The sequence below is a fragment of the Takifugu rubripes genome, chromosome 16 (assembly GCF_901000725.2).
Source record: "Takifugu rubripes chromosome 16, fTakRub1.2, whole genome shotgun sequence".
Classification (NCBI taxonomy): Eukaryota; Metazoa; Chordata; class Actinopteri; order Tetraodontiformes; family Tetraodontidae; genus Takifugu; species Takifugu rubripes.
In genome coordinates, this window is record NC_042300.1 from 682,295 (window position 1) to 703,121 (window position 20,827).

The following is a 20,827-nucleotide window of genomic DNA, read 5'->3' on the forward strand; positions in this document are numbered from 1 at the left end:
TCCTCTGATTTACTATTTTCTTTTTCAGGGGGGCAACAGAATCAAGCGTGATTCTCAGTGAGGTTGCTGCACCTTCAGCAATAGAGTCAACCTCAGCAGGGCTAAGATTATAATGATTGATCCCTGGGGAAACACACAGTGGTCCTGGGAATAGCACAGGGATCACTTCCTTAAACTTAGCTAAAGCATTATCTGAAAGACATCTGCTATAGTAAGACATGTTCTACCTCAACACCATAAGTCAGAACTAGATCGAGGGTGTGGTTGAAGCTATGAGTTGGTTGGTTTATCTGCTGGAGGAAACCAACTGACTCAAGTAATGAAATGAAGCCATTTCTAAAGCTGTCATTTACAATGTCTACATGGATATTAAAGTCTCCAATGATAATGACTTTGTCTGTTCTAAGGACCAAGTCAGATAAGAAATCAGAGAACTCAGACAGGAACTCTGAATGTGGCCCAGTAGGGGGCCGATATACAACTACAAACAAAAGTGGCTTTTCTGTCTTCCAGTTCAGATGGGTGATGCCAAGAGTCGGGCTTTCAAATGAACTGGAACCATATTTTGGTCTAGGATTAATTAATAACTTGGAGTGATAGATTGCTGCCACTCCCCCTCCTCGACCAGTAACAGGAGGAATATGATAATTCAGATGGGTAGGAGGAGTAGATTCATTAAAGCGAACATACTCCACCTCCTGAAGCCAGGTCTCAGTAAGACAAAATAAATCAGTGTGATGATCCGCTATCAGGTCGTGCACCAACAGGGATTTACACAAAAGAGATCTTATATTTAACAGTCCACATTTAATTGTGATATTAGTTTCTCCAAGTTGTGCTTTGGTATTAATTTTAATAAGATTATGGTGATTGACCGCTCCCCTGCTCTGTGCTTGGTGAACTTTTAACTGTGGAACAGAGACTACCTCTGTAGTGTTAAATATATTATTGTTGGCGGATGAGGGTTCTATGGAAGCAGCAGAGAGGTGTGTAAGACTACAACTCTGCATCCTGGTCTGGACCCTGGATTGTCAGGTCACTTTGGGTCTAATAAAATTAGCCAAATTACTAGAAATGAGAGAGGCACCATCCCGTGTGGGATGGACACCGTCTCTCCAAATCAGACCAGGTTTTCCCCAAAAAGTGCTCCAATTGTCTATAAAGGCCACCTGGTTTTCGGGGCACCACCGTGACAACCAGCGACGACATGCGGCTAAACATTTCATCACTGGCCAGATTGGGGAGGGGACCAGAGAATGCTACGGAGTCCGACATCGTAGCTGCACACCGACTCTATGTTAATTTTGGTGACCTCCGACTGACGAAGCCTGAGGTCTGTCGTTTGCTCCGACGTGAATAATAACTTTACCAAATTTACGTTTACGTCTCGCCAGCAGCTTTAAATTGGCTTCTATGTCGCCCGCTCTGGCCCCTGGAATGCACTTGACTATGGTCGCTGGAGTCGGCTTCACGTAGCGCAAAACAGAGTCGCCAATTACCAGGGTCGGTTTCTCAGCGGGTGTGTCGCCGAGTGGGGAAAAGCGGTTGGTGGTGCACCGTGGGCCTTTGGTTTGGGCTACGCTTCCTACGAACCGTCACCCAGCCGCCCTGGCTAGCCGGCTGCTCAGCTGCTGCCGGGGGATCGCTAGCTGTAGCGACGCTAGGCAGCATCGCAGCAGCTAGCTTCTCCTGGCTACCTGACGCAACTCCAGCTAACTCCAAGCTGCGGAACCGCGTCTCAAGCTCGCTAAGTCTCGCCTCAATAGCTGTAAATAAACGACACTTTCTGCACCTATTCCCTTCACTAAAGGAGGCAGAGGAGTAACTAAACATTTCACACGCTGAACAGACAAAGACACCGGGTGAAACAGACGGTGAGGCCATGCTAATGTTAATAGTCGGCATAGTTTCGCACTGTTGTTATCAGGTGTCTAGAATGTCCCAAGTATTCAATTTTAAGTAAAGTGAAATAAGTAAAGTAAATCCAACACACACAAGTGAATCTAACACACTGTACACAGTGCAACCAACAAACGATTGAGACGGGAAGTGACGTATGGTGAAAGAAATTAATAACTAGACATAAAACAACTTATAGAGATGAAATAAAATGCATTTTTTATTATGATTATGATCTTCAGTTCTTAGAAATCCCCTTGAGCAATTATGTCTTTTTAATGAGCACAAATTTAGGATGGAGTTACGTTTTGAAGAATGTTAGAGCAAAACAAAAGTATTCCAAGAGACTAAATTCTACTAAATCATGAAAAAATAAATACCTGTGATGATAGCATTCATTCATTTTCTGTGATAACAGTAATATAGTATGTGTGTTTGAACCATGACTAAAAATTACTTTTACTGTCAATAAAGCCATCCACCACAACAGCAGAGTAGCACAGGAGCCTGTTGCTCTTCTCCTGCAGATCATAAATTCTACAGAAGGTAAAGGTCATCCTCAGTGTAAGTGCTCCCACTACATATTATATGTGATCAAGAGTACAGTTCATCATCACTTTAACCTTAATCAGATCAAATTGATTTTAAAAGACATTTAAAACAGTGTAGAACAACTATTACCATAACTCATTTAAGCTAATATGGATGGATGGAAAGTTGGATGGAAAGGTGCCACTAATTCCAATATCAGAACCTTCTATCAGCAATATTATCCATCAATTGATATCATCCATTTGTTTGTCCAGGCTGAAGTTTTTCCAAATTACAGAACTTGCCTTTTAGTTAAATCCAAAAGAATTCTTCCATGCATGATTCCATACTGTTAGTGTTCGGATTCAGCATTTTTTGTTGTTTTTTTCCTGGTTCTTCCCCTCTCCCTGGCAGGCAGGTCTGAAGCACCACCTCCCTCAGCTCCAGCTCATCTGGGCTGAATGGCTCAGCAGCTTTAAAGAGCGGTTCTCCTTTCATTGCCAGCTTGTTATAGATCCCCTGTGGTAACACGTTTCCCTTTACCTTTATTTTTGAGCCTTGCTCACTTGCACCTTACACACCTGTTGCAGCTTTTACCCTTTTGTAAAATTAGACCTTTTTACAGTTAGGCTTGTCCATGTCTGCATTTTGGGTCCTCTTTCTGGCTTCCCTTGATTTAAAAGTCAGTGACCGAGAGCAACAATAGTTGATAATCTAAACAGTCACTTACAATTTGGAGTCGTATTCCCATAAATCTGGAGTGAACACTTTAAATCTGCATCCTAATCTCATTTGTAGACTTGTTTAGCTTCTATTCCATTACCTCCATAATGTACTTATATGTTATCCAGATACCATCCAATGTAACAAAAATAACAAAGTTATGACAGTTGTAATAGTGCATGTCTTCGAAGTTTTTATGCTTTTAATTGTCTTCTCTGTGACAATTTTCTGTTAGGATGGCTGAAATGTCCAAAGGAAAACACAACAATGCATGGAGAAATTCAAGTGTTGGCAGTTCTCAACGTTTCTGAGGTGGTGGGGAGACGAGGCCTCACTCCCCTGGGCAACACTACCCCCTGCTCAGCTGCAAAGGAATGCCTCCTTTCGCATGTTGAATTAAAAGAGTACAGAGGAAGAAAAGATCCTAAAGGAAATCTTAAAACATGAATGCCAAAGTGTCACCTTATAGGCCAGGTTTGTGAGAATATCAGGGGTTCAACAAACAACCACAAAAGGTGCATATCTGAAACATTAGCAAGCAATACTATAGCAGATGTCTTTCAGATAATGCTGTAGCTAAGTTTAAGGAAGTGATCCCTGTGCTAATCCCAGGACCACCGTGTGTTTCCCCAGGGGTAAATCATTATAATCTTAGCCCTGCTGAGGTTGACTCTATTGCGGAAGGTGCAGCAACCTCACTGAGAATCACGCTTCATTCTGTTGCCCAACCTGAAAAATAAAACTGTGGCCAAATCAACTAAGAGTCACAGTATTTAAGATCTGCGTATACCTTCTTCCCTTAGTGGTGAAGACTTCATGAGCTTCTTCACTGATAAAGTTCTAGCTATCAGAGAGAAAGGAACTGGACCATCACCAGATATGCTGACTGTGGGAACATACAGGTTCTCCAACGAGCCCTTAAACTCCTTCACCCCTATATATTTTTCTGAGGCGTCAACGCTAATTCAGAAATCCAAGTCCACCACGTGTCTTTTAGATCCCATCCCAACACACCTGTTGAAGGATGTTTTACCATTGATAGGCAGTTCTATCCTGGACCAGATCAATGGTTCTTTAGTGTCAGGTTATGTACCCTGGTCCTACAAAGTGGCAGTGATTAAGCCGTTGCTTAAAAGACCATCACTGGATCCTGACGTATTAGCAAATTATAGGCCAATATCCAACCTTCCTTTTATCTCTAAAGTTCTTGAGAAGGTGGTGGTGACTCAGTTACTGGAGCACCTGCAGAGGAACAGCCTGTTTGAGATGTTTCAGTCAGGCTTTAGAGCTCATCACAGCACAGAAACGGCACTTCTTAAAGTTACTAATGATCTTCTCATAGCTTCAGATCATGGACTGGTCTCTATGCTGGTTCTGCTGCATCTCAGTGCTGCTTTTGATACAGTTGATCACAGCATCCTGTTACATAGACTGGAACATGTGACTGGGATTAAAGGGACAGCACTAGACTGGTTTAGATTATATTTATCTGATAGATACCGGTTTGCTCTTGCCCATGTTGTTCCCTCCTCATACAGTAGGGTTAGCCATGGGGTTCCTCAAGGTTCTGTACTTGGACCAATCCTCTTCACCTTGTACATGCTTCCCTTAGGGAACATTATTCGGCAGCATGGGATAAATTTTCATTGTTATGCTGATGACACTTAGCTTTATTTATCCATGAAACCAGAGGAGACAGAGAAGTTAGTGAAGCTCCAGACCTGTCTTAAAGACATAAAGTCCTGGATGTCCTCAAATTTCCTCCTCCTTAACTCAGGAAAAACTGAGGTCATGGTGTTTGGTCCTGAACCTCTCTAGATTAGATCATATGATCACTCTAGATGGTATCTCATTAACATCTATAAGGATAAGGATAAAAGACTTTATTGATCCCACATCGGGGAAATTGCACGTTACAGTGGTAGCCCATTGTGTACAATACAGAAAAGTACTAAAAGAAAAAAATAAAAGACTCTTATGTTATGTACATTGCTATGTACATTGTACAGTATATACAGAAATTATTTAAAAAATTATGTACGGGAGGAGTGTCGGACAGTGTGAAGACAAAAAAATAAGGTGCAAATGAGATGTGCAAATAAGACATACCAGAGGTAGGATGATTAGTTAGTGCAAATATGCCAACCCTGGGTTATTGGTGCTACAATTAAGTGCTGTGCATGTTGAACAATCTGACTGCAGTTGGAATGAATGACCTGCGGTAACGTTCCCTTTTACACCATGGGTGTAACAGTCTGCTGCTGAAGGAGCTGCTTAAGGCCCCCACAGTCTCGTGTAGGGGGTGAGAGGGGGTGTCCATAATTGATGTCAGCTTGGCCAACATCCTCCTCTCACCCACCTCATCAATGGAGTCCAGAGAACAGTCCAGGACTGAGGCAGCCCGTTTGACCAGCTTGTTGAGTCTCTTCCTGTCCCTCTCTGAGCTTCCACAGCTCCAGCAGACCACAGCGTAGAAGATCACTGATGCCACCACAGAGTCATAAAAAGTCCTAAGCAGTGACCTGCACACTCCAAAGGACCTCAGTCTCCTCAACAGATGAAGACGACTTTGGCCCTTCTTGTACAGGGCGTCTGTGTTGAGTCCAGTCCAGTTTATTGTTGAGATGAACACCCAGGTATTTGTACTCCTCTACAATCTCAATGTCCAAACCCTGGATGTTCACGGGTGCAGTGTGAGAAGCCTTCCTACTGAAGTCTATCACCACCTCCTTTGTCTTGCTGGCGTTGATGCGCAGATGGTTCAGTTCACACCAGGCGACAAAGTTGGTGATGACCTCCCTGTATTCCAGTTCGTTCCCCTCAGACACACGTCCAACGACGGCTGTATCGTCGGAGAACTTCTGGAGGTGGCAGCTGTCCAAGTTGTGGCTGAAGTCCAATGTGTAAAGAGTGAAGAGGAAGGGAGAGAGAACTGTACCCTGCAGGGCCCCCGTGCTGCAGACTACCACCTTGGACTCACAGTCGCGGTGCCTCACGTACTGTAGTCTGTTGGTGAGGTAGTCGGTGGTCCAGGCAGCCAGGTGACAGTCGACTCCGGCTCCCTCCATCTTCCCTCTCAGCAATAATGGCTGGATTGTGTTGAAGGCACTGGAGAAGTCAAAGAACATGACTCTCACAGTGCTCCCGGTGCTCTCAAGGTGTGAGAGTGACCGGTTCAGCAGGTAGATGACAGCGTCATCCACACCAATGCCCGGTCGATAAGCAAATTGTAGAGGGTCCATCTTGCTGTCCACCAGCTGCCGGAAGTGGGTGAGAACAATCCTCTCCATGGTCTTCATCAGGTGAGAGGTTAAAGCCACTGGCCTGAAGTGGTTGGGCTCCCTGGCGTGCGCAGTCTTAGGAACCGGAACCAACATGATGTTTTCCACAGTAGTGGAACTCTCTCCAGACTGAGGCTCAGGTTGAAGATGTGCAGGAGTACTCCACAGAGCTGATCTGCACAGTCCTTGAGTAGTCTGGAGTTGATGCCATCAGGGCCAGTAGCTTTCCTTGTCTTGGTCCTCCTCAGCTCCTTCCTCACCTGATCAGCTGTAATGGAGAGGCGAGGTGTGACTCCTGGTGGGTGAGGACGGGGGTTGGACTGTGAGGGTCGATCTGGCAGGGGGTGGAGGGAGGTGGCGTGGTGTGAGGAGAGAGCTGTCAGTGCCGGAGGTGTTACGGGGGGAGAGGGGGGATGGTGATGTGACTGCACAGTCAGGTCTGGGCTTTGGTGAGTGGGAGAGGCAGGGGCAGCACAGTCTAGTCTCTCTGTGAGGAATCTAGGAGTAACTTTTGATCAAAATCTCTCCTTCAACTCACACATTAAATTAGTCTCTAGAAGTGCCTTTTTTCACCTGAGGAAGATCACAAAGATTAGGAAGCTACTGACGCGGCATGATACTGAAAAGTTAATTCATGCTTTTGTTACTTCTAGGCTGGACTATTGTAATTCTTTATTATCAGGGTGTCCAAACAACTCTTTAAGAAGCCTCCAGTTGATCCAAAATGCTGCAGCCAGAGTTCTGACAGGTATTGACAAAAGAGATCACATAACTCCTGTAATGGCGTCGCTTCATTGGCTGCCCGTTAAATTTAGAATAATTTCTAAAACCCTTCTTTTGACCTACAAGGTCCTCAGAGGCCTAGCTCCATCCTACCTGGAGGAGCTAGTGATACCTTATCAGCCCAATAGACCGCTCCGCTCTCAGAATGCTGGTCTACTTGTGGTTCCCAGAGTTTCTAGGAGTAGAATGGGGGGCCGAGCATTTAGCTACCAGGCCCCCCTGCTATGGAACCAGCTTCCTGTCCAGGTACGGGAGGCTGGCTCCATCGCTACATTTAAGATTAGACTTAAAACCTTCCTCTTTGAAAGAGCTTATTGTTGTTAATTCTGTAGTTCCAGTTACTATCATAGATAGACAAATTATCATACTTAGGGGGTCGTCTAATCGTTAGGTCACGTCTTAGCTATGCTGTTATAGGCCAAGGCGGCCGGGGTCCGGAAACATGATCACCTGACAGGCCTCTGTCACCCCACTGGGTCATGGTTTCCTCTCCTCTCCTTTCCTCCTCCTCATCAAGCAGACTAGTTATGATGATTCCTGTGTAGTTTTTCTGCTTCCCCCCCTCCCCTCTCTATTCATTTACAGGTATCGCCGTCTTCGGAGCTGCATGATGACCTCCGGCCCCGCTGACCCATTGTATAGTGTATTTTTGTGTGTGTTTCTGTGCTCTTTGCCTCTCCTCTCCTCTCCTCTCCTCTCCTCTCCTCTCCTCTCCTCTCCTCTCCTCTCCTCTCCTCTCCTCTCCTCTCCTCTCCTCTCCTCTCCTCTCCTCTCCTCTCCTCTCCTCTCCTCTCCTCTCCTCTCCCCTCCCCTCCCCTCCCCTCCTCTCCTCTCCTCTCCTTCTTCTTCTCCTTCTCCTTCTCCTCCCCTCTCCTCTCCTCTCCTCTCTTCTTCTCCTTCTCCTTCTCCTTCTCCTTCTCCTTCTCCTTCTCCTCTCCTCTCCTCTCCTCTCCTCTCCTCTTCCCCCTCCTTCTCCTTCTCCTCTCCTTCTCCCTCTCCTCCCCTCTTCCCCCTCCTTCTCCTTCTCCTTCTCCTCTCCTCTCCTCTCCTCTCCTCTCCTCTCCTCTTCCCCCTCCTTCTCCTTCTCCTCTCCTTCTCCCTCTCCTCCCCTCTTCCCCCTCCTTCTCCTTCTCCTCTCCTTCTCCCTCTCCCTCTCCTCTCCTTTCCTTCTCCTCTCCTTCTCCTCTCTCTTTACCCAGCCGGCCATCAGCAGGAGGGTCCCCCTACATGAGCCTGGTCCTGCTCAAGGTTTCTTCCTGTTAAAGGGGAGTTTTTCCTTGCCACTGTTGCTTGTCCGGGCCCCTGGGTTTCTGGAAAGCACCTTGAAACAATTTTGATTGTATAAGACGCTATATAAATAAAGATTGATTTGATTTGATGTAAATATCTGTATTGTAAACTTAACCGATATGCTAAAAATGTGAATATATTTTTTCTAGAGACTAATATTATTTAAAATGTGAAACAAATCTACAGCTGCAAGCAATAAAAAACTACGGCAAGAAATTGTCATTTTTGCTTTCTTTCATATAGTGTCTGCAAATAATCATGATTTTCCAGACCTTTTTTCTATAAATCCTGGGCCTGACCTCCAAGCAAGTAGGAAATGAGAGTGTTGCCATGTTTTTTACACTTGGAAAGAGTAGAATTAGGAAACCACCCTAAGTCTGTAATTTTAAGCTACAAAAATGGGCCACAGCATGTGACCAAAGACATTGATCATTTCTATGAGCTGCAGAAATTTACACAGATTCCTTCATGTTTGTTGGAAATCATTTTACATAATCACCCTGGGATGCATTCCATACTCATGATTGAATGCTGGTGATGGTTTATTTTTCCTTTCTGCTTGTATAAACTGATCAATCAGCAACTGTAATTTCCACACACTCTGACTGGAACATCGTACCCCTGCTGCAATCAACCCGATCTATATTCAATACAATTTTCAGTCATTTGTTATTTAGTCATTTATTTATTTATTTAGTCATTTTGATAATGTCACATTTTAAATGTGCTTACATGTCAACATTGATCTCCACAGCACCCAATAGTTTTGGGAGAAAGCTCTGTATGCACATTGGAATTTGTAGCTGGGAAAGAATGAAACCACATCTGCACAACTTTGGTCGAGGAATATGCTGCTGTGCCAAGTTGGCTTCACCACAAACAACCATGAATATTCTCTGAAGCATCTCTGTGGCTAATTACAGTCAGCTCATGTTTCAGACACAGTTTAAGTCTATCGGTAATTAGACATTCAATGTTAGTCTAATCTTTTTTAAATGAATAAAGTTATTTTGAGAACTCAAGTGCTATTTTTCCTGCTTTTTACAGGCATAGATTTAGCTTTGCAATGACATTTTTGTTACCCATTGTGATACAAATCAACATGTGTTGTAGGCATGAGGTTAATTTGAACAATTTATCCTTTAAAGTTGAATCATTCCTGCAAAATAAAATAACCATACATAGATACATATTCTTTCATGGATACACTTCCTAAATGTCTCTAGCATGAGGTGCACTGATATATAGAGGTCCATCTGGATACTAATGTATGTATGTTCAGTCTGTAAAAATAAACTCTTTATCTTGAGATAAATCCGAGGACTTTTTAGATGTGGACAAGAAAACCCTAACATCGAGTCTATGTTCTACTGTTAAAACATAACCTGCCCACACTGAAATGTCTAAGCTTGTCAGTATGTACATCTGTTGGTATGTTCATACCTTTGAAACTCTTGTTTCCAGTGTGTTTACACTGTAGGTGCTTATCCTTGCCTTGAGCTCAACCTGGGGCAGAGTCTTTTTGCTTCGATGACTGAAATGAGCTTTCAAACTTTCATGTCTTGGAGAGCCACTTAAAGAATCATGAAGCTGACTGTAGACGCTGCAGACATTAAGGTGTGATGCTTCCAAACCTGGAAGATGCTGCATATCTTCCAAATCTCTTAGATTTTATTTGAGTAAAGCAATATATTCAATTCATTTATTTGTTAATGTGGGGGAAGCATGTGACCAAAGACAGTGATAATTTCTATGAACTGCAGAAATTTACACAGATTCCTTCGTGTTTGTTGGAATAAATCATTTTACATAATCACCCTGGGATGTGTTCCATACACATAATGGAATGCTGGTGATGGTTTATTTTTCCTTTCTGCTTGTATAAACTGATCAATCAGCATCTGTAATTGACTATATAAATAAAGATTGATTGAGTGATTGATTGATAATTAATTAATGATAATTTCATCATGTAACTTTGATGGGTGGAGCTCCCCCTCCCTCCTTTGCCTGTTCAGATGTCAATCAATCAATCTTTATTTATGTAGTGTCTTTTACAACCAAAATTGTTTCTAGGCGCTTTACAGAATCCCAGGGTCTGACCCCAAACAAGCAACAGTGGCAAGAAAAACTCCCCTTGAGCAGGACCAAACTCATGTGGGGGGACCCTCCTGCTGATGGCCTGCAGGGGAGAGGAGACCATTTCCAGTGGTGTGACAGGTGATCATCTTTCCGGACCCCAGCAGCCTTGGCCTATAGCAGCATAGCTAAAATGTTAACCTAATAATTGGACGACCCCCTAAATATGATAATTTGTCTGTCTATGATAGTAACTGGAACTACAGAATTAGTAACAATAAGCTTTTTCAAAGAGGTAGGTTTTAAGCCTAATCTTAAACGTAGCGATGGAGTCAGCCTCCCGTACCTGGACAGGGTTCCACAGCAGGGGGGGCCTGGTAGCTAAATGCTCGCCCCCCCATTCTACCCCTAGAAACTCTGGGGACCACAAGTAGACCAGCATTCTGAGAGCGGAGCGGTCTATTGGGCTGGTAAGGTGTCACTAGCTCCTCCAGGTAGGATGGAGCTAGGCCTCAAAAAGCTTTTTCAAAGAGGTAGGTTTTAAGCCAAATCTGAAGTAGAGATGGAGTAGAGATGGAGTCAGCCTCCCGTACCTGGACAGGGAGCTGGTTCCACAGTAGGGGGGCCTGGTAGCTAAATGCTTGGCCCCCATTCTACCTCTAGAGACTCTGGGGACCACAAGTCGACCAGCAATGGACCAGGGATGTGCTCCCTAATCAGTGATTCCCGACAGGTGAGGCTGGATCACTTCCTGGTTGTGGTTAAATATTCCCAGATGTGCCTGTTTTTGCTACTGAGCAGTGCTCGGATGTCTATTCCTCCTCTCCTGGAGGTCTCCCTCAAACAGTCACCTTGTGCTGTAAACATCTCTTTAGTAGAGAGAGAGAATGGGTATTTTTGTAATGAAATGGTTAAATTATTTCTGTGCCTTCATGTTATATATTTAGTGTGAAATTTCTCTAAATGAGAACTGAATTGTCCAGAACTATAACTATATAAACTGTCAGTTGTGCTTTGCGACACCACGTGCTGACCTGTGACATCATAGAGCAACTCTTCAGCCGGGCTTACTGGGGTGAACATGCATTCAGAGCACAATGTGGCTGTCAACATTCATTCCCCGGCCTGACGAGAGGAGCAGCCCATATTCATCGGTGTCATCACCGAGCAGTTGTCATTAGGAATGGCTGGATGAGTTTCTATGGCCGAAACCACAGTGAGTGCTTCTGTGCCAGGTCGATGTACTGTGACCTTTGAGAACACCAATTCCCGGGACCACCAACTGTGTCCTCGCTCACTTTCACTTCAGCTCTACCTCACTGGGAAAAATGTCATTTTGAATTCCATCTGTTATCCTTCAGGGAAATGAGGATCTGGGTACATACATATACAATTGTATTTTACTTTCTTTAAGATCTACATTCTACATCTACAAGAGCTCTTTCTATTTCTGATACTGGTGTAGTTTGTGTTCTATTTCTGTTGCTAAACATTGCTCATATTTCACTGACCTGGAAGCAGAAGATTCCTCCCAAGTTGTTTACACTCTGCTGTGTGTGATGGGATGGGAACCTAGCGAACCGTAGCAAAGCATTTTTGGAATGACGCAGAGACTGCCACCGTGCTGATTCATGGGTTGACTGACATGTACTGGTGATTTCACTGTGGTACATTACCGGCTAACTTTTTAATCGCTTGTTGTGGTGTGATGTAAATGGTCAACTGCTGTGGCCCAAGAACAACAAAGTAAAGCAGTGCAAATCACCACCTAGCAAGGAGGAGGTGGCTTGATGCCACCAATAATCCGACTACTGCAAACTGCTATGTGGAAAGAAAGTTCAGTGCATAAATTATTCCTTTGATTTATTGAACTTCGAAGCATCTCCATCCATTAACATGCCTACTTGTTTAACCATTTTTTCTTGCAAATTCAGGTTGATTCTCACTTTCCTAATGAAGTAATATCCAGTTTTTTGCAGCTGTGTTTAAGTTTGAACACATTCAGAGGAAATGTTTTCACTGCAACCAGCCAAGTTCCTGTTTTTAACATGATTTATTCAAATTCATCTTCCTCTTACTGTGTATGAAACAAACATGTACAAATGCTCAGTTCCACTTTGATCACATGACATAAAGGTTGTTGTGATCCGAATCTGACCATGATGTTAAAGAAAGCATAGATGTGGATTTTGTCCTCCTCTTTGTGTGAATCAACAGCTGCTGTCGTTTGTCAGTCCAGCTACCGCTGCATTCTTTATCCTGAGAAAGCAGCATATGAGTCAACACACACCAAACTGTACTATTATCGGGATCAGGTTAATCAGTAAATAGGTTGCCCTATAGGAGACTCCAAATACGTAATATATCTAGATCCAATCTCCGTTGGACAGTGCAATTATTAAAGATAAAAGTTGATGTTTCCTGTGCATGAACTTTTTAATGACTTTAATGAATGTATTTTTTCCAATTTTTTAAATTTTTGCTCAGTGAAATCATGTAGTTGAACAATCGATCTAATGTCAACACCCCACAGTGGAACACAAGAAAGAATGAGCCGATACAGATGAACTGTCCCTTAGGAAACCTCAGTCTGTCAGATTGAAAAGGTCAGTGTTTGGGTGCTCAAACAGATTCTCATGCCATTAGTTCAGTTGGCTGTGCAGTTGCAGGTTTTTGCAGGTGAAGTCAGCATATTTAATTTTCGGTTAGCTTAGTTAAAATGGGACTGACAGTCACAGATAGCTCATTTGTCGATTACAAGAGCACATTGACTCTAGCCTATGCGATCTGCATTTGCACTACATTTAGCTTATATTTCGCTGGTCTGGAAGCAGAAGCATCCCACTGAGTGGTTTACAAATGGTCTGCTGTGGGCAGTAGCAACCAGAAGGAACCTACTGAACCATGGGGAAGTATTACTTGAACGATGTGGAGACTACTACAATTCTACTGCCATTCCTAACACAAATGGTATTTTAAGTACTGACAGCTAAAATGTGCATTGCTGCTGTTTTGTTTTGCTGTGGTTGCTGCTTCACTGGATAACTCCTTGATGCATTTTTGTAGTGTGATATAAGTAGCCCAAGAACAGCAAAGTAAACAACTCGTGGGGGGTGACGCTTGACTCCACCAATAATCCAACTAAAATGCTTCATAGACAGAATTTCCAGTTGCATAAATTATTCTGAATTATTATTCAGTTTAGTCTGATTTAGATGCACTTAGACCCATTTAATAGTGTGACTTACAATGATGAAGTCAGGGGAGAACAGGAGAGAATTTAGCTTTAGTTTTCTTGTTGGAGTTATATCCTCCAGAGAATTATTTTCATTAAGGTGCTTCAAATGAAGATAACCAAATCTATCTTACCTATTTAAACCTGGGCCAGGTTTGGATGATGTACAAAAGAGACTGGTGTGCTAAACTGATGTAATGAACGATGGCTTGGATTTTGAAGAAAAAAACCAAAAAAAACTCCGGATGGAAGATTATTGCATTGACAAATGTCCAGTAACTGTCAGGCCGTTATGATGGCATGTATACATTGTATTAACTGCCATGTCAGGATGACATTTATATTTTCTGGTTATTTAACACAGATCTTTATAAAAGAAAATAATTGAGATATTTTAACTTAGTTACTTCTGTCATTCACAGTATAAAACTTACAAGGATTTTGCCACTGAGGCACTTTCCTTCAAGGAAAAAAACAGGAAATCCTCCCACCCTATATTTTCTGCAGACAAACACTGCAGACAAATATCAACTGACACTCGGTGTTTGTTTAAGCTGGGACAGCTGCCACAGATACCTTATTCCAGTCTAACTACCATGCTGGGATGAATGGAATAGCTGCACACGAACTGTTGCTGGCAGCAGGAAAATATCTGGTTTTGTGAGCTGATAATTTTTGTCATCACTTCAGCAAACTGTGAAGCTGAGCTCTATGGGCTTCATGGAATCTTGTGGAAAGCTGAGAGAAAAACATAGCAGATAGGAAGTGTAGTCGCGTTCAACCTCAGCAAAGCGCTTTCATGCTAAATCTAAAGATCAGGACGTAAGGGGTAATACAGGTTACTTCAACTAAAGATGGCCAGTGTGAACAATGGAGGAGACGTGGGTTCTGTTGGCCAGAGCCACACTACACAACAGGCAACACAATCTGCCCCCGTGGAAAATCATGAGAGATCGCTGTCACCAATGGTCAGCAGTACATGTGGAGAGTGGTGGGAAAGGCTTAGACACATTAGGGGCTTCTGATGTTTTCATTGTTTGAGGAAATGGTGTGCTCATCCCCCACCCTGTGGTCACATTAACACAGACATCATTCTTAGATCTGTACCCAACAGCTGGATTAAAATTGATATGTATAGATTAAAAAATAAGGCGTGTCTGTGCAAGTGGCAGTCCGGAAGCACAACCATCTATCCACTCATGCATGCTGCCATTTCTGTTGTTCCACCAGTCCTTTTTAGGGCCAGGGGCTTATTGAAAACTATCCCAGTGATTACTGGGCATTGTACACTGCCCATTATTGCAGCTCTTTTAGCTGGACTATTGCATAATAATCCTACAGTAAAATTCCATCTGTGACATGTTGATGATAGTGGTGATTTTCTAATATTCCTGGAAAATATCCCAGCAGACATTTGATGGAGAAAATATTATCTGGGAAATGATTGTGGGACAGTGAAATAAATCTTTTTTCAGGGCCTTCGGCTGAAAATGCAAGGACAATATGCTACAGAACCTGCACAGAAAATGGCACAACCGCGTTTAGAGTTTCTGACTAGCCAAAGACATTTAGTCGCAGGGAGATTTGTAGGTCATGCATTATGTTGTTTTTATCGTCGCCTTGTTTGGCAGACCTTTGTTTCTTAGGTTGCCATGGAACAGGCAAGTATGAAGGGTGTAGAAAAGTCTGTTTAGTGCCAGGAGTTGTGTTTGAGGTACTGACCCTAAAGTCAAGAATATATGTATACAATCAGTGTAAATGTGGACTGTTCTAGCAATCAGCTAGAGAGTCCATACAACACTGACAATGAATAAAGCAAACAGCTGCACACAAAGAGTGCAACGCATCACTCCTTACATTTAAAAAAATTCATACATTTTTTGGATAAATATATCATGGTGTCTACAACCAATTAATTTCTCAGGAGACTATCTGGATTCATCCAACCACAACATTAATGGTGAAACAGAATTACAAATGATTGTTAATTTAGATGACTTGAAACAGTCATGCATTTGATTGAGCACCAACTCTGTGACCGTGAATATTAATTTCTGTATTTGTAGATGACAACACAAGCCTGGCAAAGCTTTGCTCTTGGTGTCGTAACTAACCCTGGAAATGACTCCAGGACTGTAACAGATCCAATAATGATTACAGATGATGACTAGCTTTAAAAATGGTTGACCAGCCTGCTCGATGCTTTGCTGTCCTGGAGATGTCATTTATGATGTGGATGTAATTGATAACCCAAGTATACAGCAGGTGTTATCAGTCCCAGACCAGACCTGACCTGAGTCAGGCTATTATTTATCCTTTGTGCAGTTAATGGTTAAACACAATAAAATATTATATGTGTCTTTCTCAGGCTGGCAGCCACCTTATATCTAACAGCCATGTTACTTCCCCAGAAAGCAACCACAAATGTTGATTGTAGTGGGTGTTATCTGATTTGGGTGGCAGTAGTTAGCAGAGCAAGTTTCACCCTGTGCAAATAAAAAGTGACGGTATACTATTGTGATAAAATCCAGCAGATAAAATCTTATTTAAGATTACTCTGTTAGCACTGAGACAACTCTGTTACAGGCTAACCTTGTAATCTAATCTCCCTGTGTGTGACTGCTGAAAACAAAACCTGCTGCTGTTACAATTTGTTTGCAAAACCTATGCTGACATCTTAAAGTTCAAATCTGATTAATAAGAGAAACAGGAAAGAAGCAGATCAAGAACTGGCAGTAAATTATGGGAGCATATGGCATGAGATGGGAGGAACAACAGACGCCTTGGCTCAATGGCGACTCCAAATTTATCAGCCCTATTGACAACATTTAGATAAAAATTTCTGCTTTGAGCGCATGGTCTTACATCGTTGTGCGTGCACACGTTTCTCATTGGTGGGTTGGAGGGGGGACCAACACAAGGTACAAACCCACCATGTTAAATCACCTCTTCTGTTTAGGAGTTGCTGCTGCACTGTCAGGATATTGTGAAGCTGTTGCCATGGAGATGTGGGTCAGAATGCTGATGTGCCAGAGCAGCCTGGATCCAGTGTTGGCAATGGAGAGCAAACAGCTTCAGCTGGAAAAGGCAGCAGACTCCAGCAGAATATAGGTCACCAGGATTCTCCGGCGCTGAGGCAACTACTAACTGCAAAAAAGACCTCAAAATGCTGGGTTTGATTAGGAGAGATGAAGAAATGGGCTGGGGAATACCACTCTCATAAGGATTACTGGAACAAAACCAGTGCGCTGTCTGACAAATCAAACATCTAGATTTTATGGCTAGGATGTTCAAACACGATCTAAAACTGCTCTTCGCTCATGTCTTTGTGGACTCCACAGGATCTTTTGCAGGTTGGTTTTGTGTAATACCAGTGGTGCTTTGGGGAAAATACAGTCTTCAGTGCAAAAACCAGTTCCTTAACATTTTTCCAAGAGGCTGGTGGAGTTATGTGCACTTTGCTGTTTACAGAATTCTGCTCTTAGTGGCTATAGGGGGTAATTTGCATTGTTAAAGGAGTGTGGATCCTCCTGGTCATCAGGTGATGTTGGGTGTCCACCCTTGGGATCAGGGACGACATTGTCGAATGCCCCTTCCTCTTTTCATTGATGGTTTTTCCAATTTAATAAAGATGGCTTCTTTACTCAACTATCCTCAGACCACACTATTGTGCTCTGCTCAGCCTCTGTCGAACCACCTGCTTCCACTCAAGAGAAAGCCTCCACAGACAGAAGAAGTCTTCACTGACCACCTCTGTGACGGGTGCAATTTGGACCCAAATGCAGCACTCTGGAAAGCTGTACCGTGGTAATGACTTTTATTACAGTTTTTCTCAATTGGTTTGGTACATTTCTCACATCAGAATTGAAATTCTCAAAAGTTCTTGTTCAATTGTCACATCATCATGCCATTTGTGCAGATGAAAAAGGCAGTTTCTCATTGCATTGAACAAATTGCAAATGCTTTTGTCCATCCATGCAAATGATTGTGTACAATTCTCAGTTTTTTCGTACATTATCAATTGCTTTTGTCATGCTAATCAAAATGCTTTGTTATAGGAATCTATCAAATAGTCTCTTTCCCCAAAACATTTAGGCTATAGTTCATCATATAAGTCATGCATGCAAAATGATTTACCAAGCCATCATAACATGTCAAGCATATATACATTTCCATAAGACATTTGTCTGTAAATATGATCTAAATTGGTAAATTCCTCCCAGGTGAATCTAGACTTTCTCTAATGAAAAGAGTTGATCAACCAATGATCGACAGTTTTCTGAATGAGCTCAAGGGAGCATCTCATGAACAATCTACTGGGGAGTATATAGGTAACCAGAGCACAATAGAAAGTTACAATGTCTGACAATGGAAGGAAAACAGCCAAGAAGAAGGAGAGGAAGAGGGGTGAGGCTGCGTGGTGGAGGAGTAGGAAGAGGAAGAGGCAGAAGAGGCGGACACATGCATGTTCCTGATGAAATCAGAGCAACACTTGTAGACCATGTTTTGAATCATGGGCTGACTATGGCTGAAGCGGGGAGAAGGGTGCAGCCAAATGTTGGCAGAACAACTGTGTCCTCAATTATTCAAACTTTCCGCAGAGAGAACAGGTGTGTAGTCTAACAGTATGTGCTGAATTACATGGAGTTTACTGTATTTACATGTCAATACAGTAATGCCCCATACAAAATTACAGTAGCCTATTCCACTGATGCTCTATACAATGCCATTGTGTCTTCCTCAAATTTGTTTTGGTTGACATTTCTATTTCCCACATAGGACTGCAAGACAAGTACACAGGGGTGGTAGAGGGCAGATTTTCACACCACAGCAGGAGATGGCTATCTGCAACATTGTTGTGGAAAACAACGCCATTACACTAAGAGAGATACAGACTACTATTTTGCAGGACAACGACACATTTGCAAACATCCAAACAGTCAGTATCTCTACCATTGATAGAGTGCTAAAAAAAACAACACATGCGCATGAAACAGCTATACACTGTCCCATTTGAAAGAAATGGTGAGAGGGTGAAGGAGCTGCGCTACCACTTTGTCCAGGTACAACTTTTATTCCAAAACCATATATAGATATGTCCTCGTTTGTAAGTCGCTTTGGGTTTACAGTAAAAGGTGTCTGCCAAATGCAATGTAATGTAAAGATGTACACTACACTACTGTAAGTGTGGCATTTGCACATATGCTACGGCTGTAGAAAAGAAAATGCAATATGTCATATACGTTTGATCTAACTTCTTTTGCAAATGCATGTAATGCAGTAATTCCAAAAATAACATTTTGTCTTCTGTATTTAGCGCATGATGGAACTGGAAGCTAGTGAGCCACCCTGTCATTTCATTTACATGGACAAGGCTGGCTTCAATCTGACAAAGCGCAGAAGACGGGGTCGAAACCTTATTGGACATCGAGCCACCATTGATGTGCCAGGCCAAAGGGGTGGCAACATAACTATGTGTGCCGCAATATCAGATAACGGTGTGCTGACACACATTCCACTGATGGGTCCATACAACTCTGAACGTCTAATAGCATTCCTAGACACTTTGTACAGGGATCATATCCTAGGTGGCCCAGCCGAGAATATGGCCCTGCCCAAATATGCCATAATATGGGACAATGTAAGCTTCCACAAGTCAAACCTAGTAAGGCAGTGGTACGCAAACCATAACAGAATGGTGATGGAGTTCTTACCACCATACTCCCCATTCCTCAACCCTATTGAGGAATTTTTCTCAGCCTGGAGGTGGAAGGTGTATGACCAAGAGCCACACACACAAGTGACCCTTCTGGCTGCAATGGATGCAGCATGCCAAGACATTACTGCAGATTCCTGCAGAGCATGGATTAGGCATGCAAGAAGATACTATCCACGCTGCCTTGCACGGGAGGACATCAGGTGTGACGTGGATGAGAATTTGTGGCCTAACAGACAGGAACGGGAAGAAGCTGAAGATCAGGATTGAGATTAGAATTTGGGGAGTTGTTCATATTTTTTTGTTTACCTACTGTATGACCTATGTTTATATTTTTGACCTATGTTTACTTACGTATTGTAGTTCACCTTTGTTATGTGCAGTGCTGTCTTTTTTTTTTCTTTACGCACTGCAATGTCAATGTTTGCCAATAAAGAAGTCATTCTGTAAATGTGAATCTTGTCTTTTCCAATCAATCTTACACATATACATTATATGAGGTCAAATGTACAACACTTGTCATCACACCTAAACCACATTTTACATCAACATGTCCCTTCAAAGTGCACTATTCAATTGCCAACATGACTAATGAATTTGACTGTCTTATCCGTACACAATGACACAATGATTAAACATTCTGATGGCACTGACAAGTATATTGACACAAAAACTTGCTTTTGAGGGATGGACTAAGGATTTTGAGCAAGAGACTGGCTTTTGCAGGTGATCCACGGTGTTTTGCTATTTGTTCAAACTGTTTTGAGAAATGCACTTGATCTTCTGCAAATTGCAAGAATGATTGGAAAAATGTACCAAAGTGATTGAGAAAAACTGTAACAGACAAGGTAACACAGGAAATAGTCCGTTCTTCAGGCTCAGGGCCCGCACAAAGTCTATGGGTTGCAAGCTCGGGGAGTGGGTCGAGCAGAGTCGGAATGCGGAACCAAGGGGGAAGGACGTACATCCTCGGAACCGTGCAGTTCTGCTTACAGTAGTGACAGAAAGGGGCTTACAGGAGAGGAGGTTGACGATGTAGCGGCGCAGACTGGGGACGAGCAGCAGCGAAGTCGGGGCCAGGCGGAGAAGTCAAAACCAGGTGAGCAGACAGGAACCAGAAACGCTGAGGCAGAAGTCATAGTCAGGGGCAGAAAGCAGGTAGGTTGTCCAGGGAACAGGCAAGGCAGGCAGAATGAAGACAGGCAGGGAAATAACACTGGAAAGTCTTGCATCAAAGCAGAAGAACAATCTGGCAACAACTGAGAGTGCAGGGGAGGCTTATAAGCAGGG

The 20,827-nt window shown here is 43.0% G+C and overlaps 2 long non-coding RNA genes across 3 annotated transcripts; both read left to right on the forward strand.

The window, feature by feature from the left end:
* The first annotated feature begins 1,878 nt into the window (after window positions 1-1,878).
* Window positions 1,879-3,777, forward strand: LOC115253019 (uncharacterized). Its single transcript, XR_003891339.1, has 3 exons — window positions 1,879-2,463; window positions 2,845-2,954; window positions 3,389-3,777. It is a non-coding gene; the product is annotated as an uncharacterized lncRNA (long non-coding RNA).
* Window positions 3,778-12,971: 9,194 nt separating this feature from the next.
* On the forward strand, window positions 12,972-20,481 carry LOC115253089 (uncharacterized). Of its 2 annotated transcripts, none has more exons than XR_003891394.1 (4): window positions 12,972-13,192; window positions 16,781-17,174; window positions 17,480-18,884; window positions 19,139-20,481. It is a non-coding gene; the product is annotated as an uncharacterized lncRNA (long non-coding RNA). The 2 variants fall into 2 exon arrangements; XR_003891395.1 differs by lacking the exon at window positions 12,972-13,192 and adding an exon at window positions 13,206-13,556.
* The last annotated feature ends 346 nt before the right edge of the window (window positions 20,482-20,827 follow it).